Below are 11769 nucleotides of genomic sequence, written 5' to 3' on the forward strand. Positions count from 1 at the left end.
TCATGTGAATTAGGAATTAACTTTCAATTAGACATCATTTGGTGGCAATTCTCATCTTAGATGCGATAGGCAAGGTATTTCTGGAAATATGCAGCTCTGAAGAGCTTGTTTCTTGGTGGAGATGAGATTATTGGTGGAGATTATGGAGTTCCCATACCTAAATTTCCTTTCCCTGAATTCATGAGACAGTAGAACAAAGAGACTGCTACACAGAACATCCCATTTTTTTCATTTTGAGCTTTAATAATCACAAGTCAGGCAATAAGCATGAAGAAATAAACAAATGAAAAACCCTGTAGACTGGAACCAGGCTACTGTACAACATAACTCCAAATGAGCACAATGACCTTGGATATGCCTTTGTTCTGTTCATCCCGAGACTCCATTCTGAGCAGATGCTGTGAGGCAGGACAGACCAAGTAGAGCAGCATCTGCCTCTTCACCCTCACTGATCCACAAACTGACACAATGCCTTCCAGAGTGCTCCCAGAGTTTGGGACAAGCTAGCATAAATATTTCAAGACAGCTTTGATTCTCTTGTAAATGTAGGTAGAATACATTTTTTCCTCTGTAAGATATGATTTATGAAACATGAACCTTTCTATGCCAGATTCCCCTTTTCCCACCAACTCCCTTCTGCCTGAAATTAGATACCTGAAGAAATAACCCTCTAATTTAGAGGAATTCATTACAGGTCGATGTACATATATCTCAAAACACATGCCTTATTAAGTCTTGTCATCAGTGTGAATTGGTTTAATCAGATATTTTACTCAGAGTAATATTTATTTATTATTTAAAAAATACTTATTATTTTTTTTTATGAGAGAGAGAGTGTGAGTTAGTGGGGGGAGGGGCAAAGGGAGAAGGAGGAGAGTCCCCACAGAGCACAGAGCAGGATGCAGGGCTTGATCCCATGATCTGAGACCATGACCTGAGCCTAAATCAAGAGTCAGATGCTTAACCGACTGAGCCACCCAGGTGCCCCTATTCAGAGTAATATTTAATGATAAGGAAAAAGAAGTAAGGAATAATATTTTTTAGGATGAGGCATATAAGTACATTATTTCAAGGAATCTAGTAACTTAGTGAAAGATGCATCATTATTGAGAAGGACTCTGGAGTTCAAACAGGCTAAATTACTGGCTCAAGTAAGTCCAACTAGTAAAAGAAGTAATATATATCCAGTTCTGTGTGAATACAAATTAAATACACTTGGAAGAGAGAAAAGTGGCAGAGAGGAGAAAGGAGGGGCAGTGACTGGTGTTGCCGTATTTTTCTTCATATTCTATATGTGTACAAAACACCCTGTTGTTCAGAGTGGCTTTGGACAGAATGACCTAGTTGAAATTTACTTCTGTGCAATAGAACTGAAGAGAAACAGTGACAGGTGCTACATTGATTATATATGATGTGATCCGTACATTTTTTGAGAAAATAAATGTGAATGACAAAGGAAAAGTAAAACAAAATGGCAAATAGCAAATAACAACAACAAAACTTGTTTTACCTTACTATTCCCAATTGCTCCTCTCCAATGTATGAAGCAAAAGGAACATTCACAGGTTAGCACTTGAGGGATGGTAAAGATGGTTGAATTATATTACATAGAGGCGCAATAGGTAGGTGGTGGCTTGTGTTTACCACGCATCTACACTTAGACCATATGCAACTGCTTGGGATGAAACTGTTGAAAAATAGTTCTTAAAGATGAACTTGGGGGGCGGGGGCATCTGGGTGGCTCAGTTGGTTAAGCGACTGCCTTCGGCTCAGGTCATGATTCCAGGGTCCTGAGCAGGGAGTCTGCTTCTCCTTCTGCCCCTCTCCCTTCCCCTGCTTGTGCGCTCTCTCTCTCTCTCTCTCGCTCTCTCCTTCGTGCGCGCGCACACGTCGTCTCTCTCTCTCAAATAAATAAAATCTTAAAAAAAAAAAAAAAAGATGAACTTTGGGGAATATATTTACATTGTTTTACCAGCTTATGGTCATGTCGTGGAAAGACCTCCAAAATACTGTATTAATACCATTGCAACCACTAAACTGGCTTTTCCCAGCATGTTTTATGTGTGCATCTGGTGCTATGGGAGATGATTTGGTTTTGGTAGTACTATATATATATGTATGTATATGTATATATATATATGTGTGTGTGTATGTATTAAGAAAAGTTTATTATTTTAATGAACAATACAACATGCCTTTGATTTAAAGGGAATATTACATAAGGTAAGGCCACGTTCTTTTATGTATTGAATATGCAAGCTGATTAAAAATATTATTAGTACTTGTGTAGGTAGTATCCAGATGTAACAAAAATCATGATAGTGATACATTAATGAAATCTGGAAAACACACACACATACACACACACATGCACACCAGAAAATAAAATATAGAAGGTCAAGTCAGGGAACTTAGAGGCGCTTATCTTGTCCATATTTCCAGCCCCTTGTGAAAAATGTAGCACATAGCAGGTGTTCAATAAATATCAAATAAATCAATACTAAATGAAATTTTAAAAGCCATATTTACCTATACTGTGTGTTTAGGGAATTATTTATTCCTTCTGAACTGCCAAGCACAAATCCATAAAAAGAAAATGATAGTACTCACTGTCCTCCAATCCCATAGGGCTTTTGTAAACTGCAAATACAATGATATAAATGTAACAGTTTTGTAAACTGCTGTATATAATGCAAATTCAAGGTAATTTGACATTAAGTTCCTCATCCCTGTGTCACAGATTGGTAAAACAGGTGAATGAATTACCATTGTCCTTAGTGTTGGAAACCATACATGGATCATGGAAAAGGTTTAGTGCTCCTAGGACAAGATGAACATTTTCTTCTAAGTGCTACAAGAAATAGAAATATGTGATATTTGTTTCTCATACTCTGGTCTGGTGACCAGTGCTGGTCCTTAGTGTTTTACCAAACCCATAAGTAGTTGGACAGTTTCAGAAGAGAGATAACTTAAATAACTTTAGTACATATACACGAATGTATATGTGTGTGTACAAACATGAAATATATGATTAGCTATGAACATTAGAGAGAAGTCCTCCAGTGTTCATAATAATTGTCATCATAAAAACTTGCCCATGTGTCACCAGGATTGCCTTGATCAGTCAGCCTTGGTGTGATACACGAAAAAGGGCTCCAGGTATATTTTGTCACTCTTCTCATTGAGCAGTGAATTCTAATTCCCCATCCCTTGAAACAGAAATGGTGGTAGTGAATACAGAATATGAGGGAACTGACACTTAGCCAGGTTCTGGGTCCAGGTTTTGGAGACCTGTTTCCACATCCTGTTCCTAAGAACACTTTCTCTGGAAGCCCTGAACCACCAGGTAAGAACTCTGATTCCCCTGAGATGGTCATTCTGGAAAGACTGCTTGTAAATGCTCTGATAGAGAATCCAGGTGAGCGCAGCCTTCCAGCCAACCTGACAAGGACCCAGACATGAGAGTGAAGTTGTCCTGGCCCTTCCAGACCACGCTATCTGCCAACTGAATACTGAGGACTTTCTTCAACAACACGTAGAGCCGACAGTTGTCCAGCCCATTTTGATTCCTGACCCATGAAACTATGAAATATAATTCAGAGGTTGTTTTATGAAGTAGTGGGTATAGTTTGTTATACCATAATACATAACCAGAACACTTGGCTCAGTCAGGAAATTTCATTCATCTTAACCATAATAATTCCATATAATTTGTGTTTTATGTATATTTGCTGAAGTTTTCCTTTTCATGTTTCTTAAATCTTCAATTCATACAAATAAAACAATGGATGGTTGAAAAATAAAAGTAATAAAACAGCTATTTTAATGGAAATATCCCAACTTCAAAAATACCAATATGAATATTGACAAAAATTTCAGTGCAAACATGGAATGTGTTTTTCTTATGTACTGAGACAAATGAGGCTGTGTGATTTTTAACTGAAAAAAAGAGTAAAATTAAAAAAGTATAAATTTAAATATTTGAAAATTCAGACCAGTTTATTTGCTGTTAAGAAATTTGGTCAAATGGTAGCATAAAATTTATGGACTCTTTCATGTCATTTCAAACAAAGCAAAGTAACCTCTTTAGTAGTCCAAATGACTTGTTTTAACAAGTGCAAAACAGTTTTCAGGTAAAAATTGATGTCGACAAGGCACCATTCAAAGTTGTTCTTTTCTTAACAAAAATGAGGTATAACTCACAATAAAAAGAAGCTTGTAAAATAAGCTGATGAGTTATTAACAAATATTATACTCTGAACCTTATTGCTAAAATTCCTTTACAAGTGACACTAATGAATATTACATGTCATATGGAGAAGAAATCTGATTACTAATGTGTGCAATTTGGCCAATAGAGTAGAAATTTGGCCTGAAATTTGGATAAAATCGCTAAAGGCAAAAGGTGAATCAGCTGGTACACGTTGAGAGATTCACATAGAAGAGAGATATGCTCAACAACTTTCTGTTCTTTTTAGCATCGAAAGCACAACCTATAGAGGAAAATACTTTTAGTTTACTTTATAATTATTTTATAAACCACGATGTAGACTACTACCAGCCCATTGGGCTTGGCACAGATTATGTAGGTTGTGTGCCCATTCTTTGTGTGGGGAGGAAGGTACTGCTACAAGAGTAAACACTGCTTTAGTCACAGGAAATGTGGGGAGCAATGATACACTTTATTCAGTGTGCACACAAACCCCAAATATTGGGAAGAACATCAATTCTTAACTGTTGAGAGCTAATGCTTTTATCGTGTTGCCTGAAGCAGCATATCAATTTTGCACACTGACCATCTAGAGAATGGCAATCACACATGATGTTTAAAGTTTAAGAGGAGATTCAAAATATTTACCATTAATTCTGAAATTCCAAGAAGAACATTTTTATTATTTCAAGTGGCGTGGTCAAGTGGCAATACATTCACATCTTGAATTATCTGAATATATCGCTTCACTAGCACAATAAAACACCTTTATTTCAGTCGTTTTAAAAGGTTTTTTTGAGAACAGTTGACATACATGTTACATTAGTTTCAGGTATACAACATAGTGATACAACATCTCTATACCTTATACTGTGCTCACCGCAAGTGTAGCTACCATCTGTCATCATACAATGCTATTACAATATCACTTACTATATTCTCTATGCTGTGACTTTTATTTCCATGACTTATTCATTCTATAACTGGAAGCCTGTATCTCTGACTGCACTTCATCCATTTTGCCCACCTCCCTCCCCTCTGGCAGCCATCTGTTTGTTCTCTATATTTATAGATCTGATTCTGCTTTTTATTTATTTATTCATTTGTTTTTTTAGATTACACATATGAGTGAAATCATATGGTATTTGTCTTTCTCAGTCTGACTTATTTCACTTTGCTTAATACCCTCTAGGTCCTTCCAAGTTGTCTCAAATGGCACAATCTCATTCTTTTTTATCGCTGAGTAATATTCCACTGTGTATATATAACACTTCTTTATCCATTCATCTATCAGTGTACACTTAGGTTGCTTCCATATTTTGTTAGATAATAAATGCTGCAATTAACATAGGGGTGCATATATCTTTTCAAATTAGTGTTTTCATTTTCTTTGGGTAAATATCCAGTAGTGGAATTATTGGATCCTAATATTTCTATTTTTAATTTTTTGAGGAATCTCCATAATGTTTTCCACTGTGGCTATACCAATTTACATTCCCACCAACAGTGCAGGAGAGTTCCTTTTTCTCCACATCCTCACCAACATTTGTTATTTCTTATCGTTTTATTTTAACCATTCTGACATGTGTGAGGTGATATCTCATTGTGGTTTTGATTTGCACTTCCCTGATGATGAGTGATGTTGAGCATTCATTCATGTGTCTGTTGGCCATCTGTAAATCTTCTTTGGTAAAATGTCTATTCAGGTCCTCTGCTTATTTTTTAATTGGATTTTTTTTTTTTTTTGGTTTTGAGTTGTAGAAGTTGTTTATATATTTTAGATTTTAACCCTTTATTGGATATATCATTTGCAAATATATTCTCCCATTTAGTAGGTTGCCTTTTTGTTTTGTTGATTGTTTCCTTTGTTGTACAAAAGCTTTTTATTTTGATGAAGTACCAATAATTTGTTTTTGCTTTTGTTTCCCTTGTCTTAGGAGACATATCTAGAAAAATGTTGCTATGGCCATTGTCAGAGAAATTGCTGCCTATGCTCTTTTCTAGGATTTTTATGGTTTCAGGTCTCAAACTGAGGTCTTTAATCTATTTTGAGCTTATCTTTGTATACGGTGTTAGAAAGTGATCCAGTTCATTCTCTTGCACGTAGCTGTCCAGTCTTCTTAGCACCATTTATTGAAGAGACTGTCTTTTCCCCATTGTATATTCTTACCTCCTTTATTGTGGGTTAATTGACCATACAAGTGTAAGTTTATTTCTGGACTCAATTCTGTTCTATTGATCTATGTGTCAGTTTTTGTGCCACTACTCTACTGTTTTGATTACTGCAGCTTTGTATTATACCCTGAAATTTGGAATTGTGATATTTCCAGCTTCATTTTTCTTTCTCAAGATTGCTTTGGCTATCTGGGGTCTTTTGTGGTTCCATGCAAATTTTAGTATTGTTTGTTCTAGTTTTGTGAAAAATTTTGTTGGTATTTTGATAGGGATTTCATTGAATCTATAGATTGCTTTGGGTAGTATGGACATTTTAACAATATTATTTCCAATCCATGAGCATGAGATGTCTTTCCAGTTGTTTGTGTCATCTTCCATTTCTTTCATTAATGAACAGAACAAATATTTAACTTTAAGGCAATATGAAAGGATTTAAGAAGACTGAATCATTATCAAAATAACTGAGACTTGAGAACTGTCTCCAAATTGATGATTTTATTTAGGCATTAGAGAAAAAAAAATATATATCAGTGATAGAATAGAGATATCCTCTTACAGTTTCCTTCCAACCCGAAATATTCAAAATTCTTCCTTTTGAATGTGTTTATGGTTTTGCCCTTTGATAGGGCACTGAAAATAGACTTCAGGGAGAATTACTTTGAAATTCAAAGTCCATTTAAAAACCAAATATTCAGAATAACCTGTCAGAGACACCAAAAAGTTGTTTCCATTCCAAAGGCCTATAATTATGGGTTTTTAAATTTAATATAAAAGGAGTAAACAAACTAGATTTAGTATCTGACCAATGTATCACATATTGATTATTGAACCAGATATGTTGGAGAACCTTTGGTGAAAGTTTATAAACAGTATCACCCTTTTAGTAAAACAAAATTATTTTTATTAAAATAATTCCACTGACATTTGGGAAAGGGCAAAACATAAGAAAAGAGAGCAAATCAGTGGTTGCCAAGGGTTCAGACTTGGAAGGAGGCACCAAATACAAAGGGGCAGCATGAAGATTTCTTTGGGGTGTTGGAAATGCTCTGCATACTGTCTGTCATAGTGATTACAAAAACCTACATGTGTGTAAAAACTCATGGAACTATATGGCAAGACGGTGAATTTTATTATTTGTAAATTAAAAAAATAAAATGAGTCTGTTTTAGAGTGATACGGAATGAGGTGTTCACATGTGCATTAAACTCTCATTGATTTGTCTAAAACATTGAGAGACCACTTTTCCTTTTTTGCACATTGATTAAAAAAATAAGTCAACTTGTGTCTATTCAGATTATCACAAGTTCCTGGGTTTAGATGGGAGAGAATGAGAAAAGATATTAGAAGAAATAAAAACAGAAGTGGAGTCCTGAAACACATGAATTATTTGGATGACATGCCTGTACCATTCACGCTCAACATATCAAAGTTCTTCTCAGTTCCAATGCATCAGGTGCAAAGCGGCACATCTGGATTTAAATCATTTTTTTTAAGATTTTATTTATTTATTTGAGAGAGAGAGAATGAGAGAGAGCATGAGAGGGAGGAGGGTCAGAGGGAGAAGCAGACTCCCTGCCGAGCAGGGAGCCTGATGCGGGACTCCATCCAGGGACTCCAGGATCATGACCTGAGCCGAAGGCAGTCGCTTAACCAACTGAGCCACCCAGGCGCCTGGCACATCTGGATTTAAACAGCATGGTTGCTCACAGAAGGAGATTAAGAAACAATGGATAAAATATTCTGTTATTATACACGTCTTTACATTAAAGTTGCCTAATATTTCTTCCTGGAATTACATTTTATCTAGCGTCCACTATTTCAGTGTATTTACCTTTTGGATAAAAATCAGGAGATGAAATGATTAAAGTCCCAATATTTTTCTCATAAAAGAATATTTACTTATAAAGTTCTTCCAGTACTAAAGCAATTGGTCGGACCTTTGAATCTCTTCTCTCACAGTTGAATTTAAAGCATCTTTTGCAAGCGGCACAACAATAGCTTAGCGGGGTTGGACCTGTGGAGAGAATGAGAGATTAAGAATCATAAGGCTTGGGGCTCCTGGGTGGCTTGGTTGATTAAGCATCTGCCTTCGGCTCAGGTCATGATCTCAGGGTCCTGGGATCGAGCCCCACATCGGGCTCCCTGCTCAGCAGAGAGCCTGCTTCTCCCTCTCTCTCTGTTGCTGCCCCTGCTTGTGCTCTCTCTCTGTCAAATACATAAATAAAATCTTTAAAAAAAATAGAATCATAAGTCCTGGATTCTATACCCAGTTCTGTCATTAATGGGAAGAATTTGGATGACAATGGTTGTGATGATCACCATCCTGATCATTTTCTTTGTCCCAAATCCAATAAGGTCGAGATTAGTCTTGAAGATATTGAACCTAGAAACCATGGACTCTGCTCAGTTAAGTACACAAGGATTATTAAAGCATCAAATAAAGACATGGGTTCTGGAAATGTTTAGTGGTGATAATTACCCAACAGTGTGAATGTACTTAATGCCACTGAGTTGTCCACTCAAAAATGGTTAAAATGGTAAATTTTATGTTATATATATATTTTACCACAAAATTTTTTTTTTAAAAAGGACATGAGAATGGCATAAGAAAAGAATACACCTAAACAAGTCTGTCTCTCAGGCATTATGGGAATTTCTATTTATAAGAATATACTCAGGGTGGACCCGTGGTCATATTCAGCACCCTGTTTGGCATGAGGAATCTGTCATACCTGAAAAACCCTCCAAAAAAAATCTTGATTTTTAACCTCCCCTCTGCAGAAGAGACATTATCAATGGCAAGGCACCACTTCTATCAGGTAAGACAATAGATTTACCACCAACTCAGCCAGCTCCTGGCCTAATGTCTTGGTAATAAGGCCTGAAATGTCTTGCTGTGCCAATGTTGTACAAGCTCTTTTTCCATATCTTTGCTGCACATGAAGAAAGTTTATTTTGCTGTGTCTATGTTGCACGACCTAGGAATTGTCCTTTTTTTTTTAATGTTAAGATTTGTCCACAGTCAGGCATGGTTATCTACAACAAAACAAAAACAACAGATTTAATTCCTTCCCCTTCCTGGTATTCTTCTATGTGAAGGGAGCTTGAGGTCCCTGATTATCTCTTTATTCCTTTCCAAGAGAAGTAACTTAATCAGATTATTGTAGTTGGAAAGATAAATGAAGAATGCATAGCCAGTCTCTTCCCGATTCCTTCCTCTTAGAAGCAGGCTTGCTCACAAAGATTATGCACTGTCTTCTGTTCCTCCTTATTGTACATTTTATAGGGATCTGCGTGAATGTGGGGAGATGCCTGAGATCTGATGAATCTGTCTGGTTTCAGGTTTAATATTAGGAAGCACAGTTGACTGTATGTATGACCAACATTCTACAATTTCAGCTTCTTCAGTAAATAAAGGAGAGATTTTGTCCTCAACCCCGTTTCCTCACTCCATTTGTTTCACTTCTCACCTAGTTTAAAATTTAGGGAGGCAGGAGTGATGCTTTATTGAACTTACCAAAACATCCCAATACCTGTTGCGTGGATTGATGAGTTTGAAAAAGAGGCAATGAGTAAAAGGTGGAATATCAAAATATATGAGGAGTAATTGAGGCTTTTTGCATACCTGGAGCAGGTAGGTTGGGCTTTGGAAATGCTTTACTGAAATACATTGGGTATTCAATAGATGATTTGTCAGACTTGCCCTTCTTGAACAAAGGCACACAGACATCAGCAAAAACACAGACCTCAGTAAGAGCTATGGCATTAGTGAAGGTTTTGGACATATTGAACAGTGAGCTTCAGCGAAGATTGAGGAGGGAAGACCTCAGCCCAATCTAGGCAAGGAGCCTTGGGGGAATTACCCAACCAGCTGGCCCTGACTGTATCAGCGAAGACCCAGCCATGTGTACGTGCGGGCAGTCTGGGTGCCCTCTTCAGCAGCTTGGCCTCACAGGTTCTGCAGGAACTGGGACCCCCACTCCTTTGCCATTCATAGAGGTCTCAGTAGGCAGGCTCAGACACACAAGTTTTCAATCACATAGCACAGAGTCTTACTGGTCTTTTTCAGTTTGGAGGATGAGTAATTTTTGCTGCTTCCAAACTGTAAAGCGCAGATTTCTACAGAACTCTAGTGAGGTTCTACCTTTAAGTGGTTAATGCCAGAGAAAGTGTCAATGAGTGAAATGACAAGGTGCTTTGTTTTTCTTCATTTTCATATAAACAACAACAGCAGCAGCAGCAGAGGAAGTGGATGGGTGGGGGATTGGTGCAAACAGAGTGAAAAAAATGCCGATAGTTGTTGAAGCAAGGAGATTAATGGATCAGAAAGAATAATTGCATGACTCTCTTGACTTCTGTGCATTTTAATGTCAGGCCTAAGTAGGTGGTATTAGGTCTTATGTCTCATTTAGGGCCAAAGAGAATATTGTGGACAGTAAACTTGAATTCAAATGGCTTGTCTACATGGTTTCAAGTTTGATGTCTGTAGGATAAGTTCATGAGACTTACAGTGAGGAAATGGCTATCCACTAATAATATTTAAATCTGTCACTAGGCAGAGTCCACCCTCAATATGTCACTCGGTTGACAAAACCATGGTCCTCAGGGAAGAAGTTAAAATTTGAATATGCCCAGTGGAAAAAGAAAGACACCTGAAATAACTGTCTCATTTCTGATGGGCCTTACTGGTCAATGCAACTGGACATAATTGGGAATATTAAAACGGGGATTAAGTTTTCAGGTTTGAGTCTGGTGTTAATCTAATAAGTGTATTTTTGTGGCCTATTCTGGGGTCTTTGGGGGGGAAAAGTTGACCTTGCACACCAGTGGTCTCAGAAAAATACCTAAAGGATTTGTACTTGCTTTGTTCTTGGATGGAGGGTGGAGGGCAGCTTCATAAAACTAGGAGCAGGTCTTAATAGACAGACCACCTCTTTTCCCAGAGAGGAATAGCTACATCTTAGTTGACCATGAACTTCTTGGTTAAAATGAATGGGTTAAAAGAACAAATAGTGAATTATTTAGAGAGAGTGGGGGAATGCTACTTCTTTCCTGGGTTTGGGGCCTGCTTTCATATGAAAGGTGTTTTATTGGCATAGCATTCCACACCTCTGCCCATCCCTTCATTCAATCATTCCTTCCCAGGAAGGAGATATAATTCCTTCAACTAGTTAGAAGAAGAACCTGGGCATGAGTAGCTATGAACTAATTAGGGCTGTTCTAACCTGTTAGATACAATGATAGAGTGCAACTCTCCTCACAAATGAACTTAGGCTATTGACTTTCTTCTTTCCACGAGGACCAAATAGGGCTTGTTCCAGCAGCCAGGAGGATGGTGTTGAGTAGAGCCCCCAGATAGCCCCTGATGGTCATATAGCACAAGT

Source organism: Neomonachus schauinslandi, chromosome 2 (genome assembly GCF_002201575.2).
Source record: "Neomonachus schauinslandi chromosome 2, ASM220157v2, whole genome shotgun sequence".
NCBI lineage: Eukaryota > Metazoa > Chordata > Mammalia > Carnivora > Phocidae > Neomonachus > Neomonachus schauinslandi.